The following is a 2454-nucleotide window of genomic DNA, read 5'->3' on the forward strand; positions in this document are numbered from 1 at the left end:
ATGGGGAGCTGTTGATTGTATATATAAAACATTGTGAGACACGGCTCCCTCTGAAGTACATGTAATGTAGTTTTCGAGAAAGAAGTAATATTCCACTAAAATATTTTAATTTTATATCGAGACCTCAGAACTAGAATTTTGAGGTCTCAAAATCAAGCATCTGAAAGCACACAACTATGTGTGACAAGGTTTTTTTTTAAATATTATTATCGGGGATAAAGAGTAGTAATTTTGGTTTTTACCCATACACCGATCTGTAAGCACTGTATACTCAGTACTTTCCCGAATCCTGTGAAAAAATTTCACAGGCATGTTACTCGGGTGGGATTCAAACCCATGACCCTTGCAATTCCAGAGCAGTGTCTTACCAACTAGACTACCGAGGTTGCTTGGTAACTGGAGGCAGTTTGAATCCTTTGTTTTGGCAGTTGGCACCGTACATTATTAGCACATTTTAAACTTTTGAAGCATTTCAATGGACCCTTCCCATTAAATATGCCAATTACATTCACATATGTGTACACACCCTATTGGTTGACAAACGCCATAGAGTTGTGCACTAAGCTGAGTTATCACGCAGCCATTAGCCGTGTACAAAGCAGCGCTAAGTTCCCTTATTTTGCCAACCAAAATGTTAGTGCGCACACGCTACATGTATGGGCAATTTACATGTTTCATGGGGTCTATTAGCAAAGGTTTGGGCACATCAGATGTACAACCGTCTTTTTTGTTTTGTAATTAGTTGTGGAAGGGAAAACCTATATTTAAATACCCTTGTATACAAAACTTTAATGTCTTAATGTTTAAGACCTATATTTAAATACCCTTGTATACCAAACTTTAATGTCTTAATGTTTAAGACCTATATTTAAATACCCTTGTATACCAAACTTTAATGTCTTAAAGGCAGTGGACACTATTGGTAATTACTCAAAATAACTATTATCATAAAACCTTTCTTGATTACGAGTAATGGGGAGAGGTTGATAATATAAAACATCGTGAGAAACAGCTCCCTCTGAAATGACGTAGTTTTCGAGAGGTAAGTAATTTTCCACAAATTTGATTTTGAGACCTCAGATTTAGAATTTGAGGTCTTGAAATCAACCATCTGAACACACACAACTTCGTGTGACAAGGGTGTTTTTTTCTTTCATTGTTATCTCGCATCTTCGACGACCAATTGAGCTCAAATTTTCACAGGTTTGTTATTTTATGCATGTGTTGAGATACACCAAGTGAGAAGACTGGTCTTTGACAAGTACCAATAGTGTCCAGTGGCTTTAATGTTTAAGACTTATATTTAAATACCCTTGTATACCAAACTTTAATGTCTTAATGTTTCACCTCAAGCAATTTGTGAAAATTGCAACAACAACAAAATTAATGTTTTAATATAATGTAGATCTGTAAAAATAAAATGATGCTTTTTGTGTGTAAACTTTTGAACTTACTGAAGTATGGTTTTGGTTTTTATTTTAATTTGTATTTCTCAAATTGTTCCCGCTGAAATGTATAAGGTTATTATATAGCTTTGTGTGTTCATCCCTTTTGCTCTAAAATGCACCTTGTGTATTTATCAAACTTTTGCTCTAAAAATGTACAATCTGCAGCCTTGTGTATTAATTGTCTAATTTTGCGCTAAAATGCACAAGGCTATTATAGCCTTTTTCAAGCAACATTTGACAAGTTCACAAGGCCTTATAGCCTTGCAAACTTTTTCAAGCAAAATTTGACAAGGCTATAGCCTTAAAGATTCTTTAAGCAAAACTTGACAAGTTCACATGGCCTTATAGATTTTTTTCAAGCAAAACATTTTCAGGCAAAATTTGACAAGTTCTTGTAGACTTTTTCGAGCAAAATTTTACAAGTTCAAAAGGCCTTGCAAACTTTCACAAGGCTACAAGGTTCTCAAGGCTATATAGCCTTATAGATTTTTTCAAGCAAAATTTGACAAGTTCACAAGGCCTTGCAAACTTTCACAAGGCTAGATTTTTTTCAAGCAAAATTTGACAAGTTCACAAGGCTATATAGCCTTATAGATTTTTTCAAGCAAAATTTGACAAGTTCACAAGGCCTTGCAAACTTTCACAAGGCTAGATTTTTTCAAGCAAAATTTGACAAGTTCACAAGGCCTTGCAAACTTTCACAAGGCTAGATTTTTTTTCAAGCAAAATTTGACAAGTTCACAAGGCCTTGCAAACTTTCACAAGGCTAGATTTTTTCAAGCAAAATTTGACAAGTTCACAAGGCTATAGCCTTATAGATTTTTTAAAGCAAAATTTGACAAGTTCACAAGGCCTTGCAAACTTTCACAAGGCTAGATTTTTTTTCAAGCAAAATTTGACAAGTTCACAAGGCTATAGCCTTGTAAAAAAAATTCAAGCACAATTTGACAAGTTCACAAGGCCTTGCAAACTTTCACAAGGCTAGATTTTTTTCAAGCAAAATTTG

This window comes from Asterias rubens, chromosome 11 (assembly GCF_902459465.1).
Source record: "Asterias rubens chromosome 11, eAstRub1.3, whole genome shotgun sequence".
NCBI classification, from domain to species: domain Eukaryota; kingdom Metazoa; phylum Echinodermata; class Asteroidea; order Forcipulatida; family Asteriidae; genus Asterias; species Asterias rubens.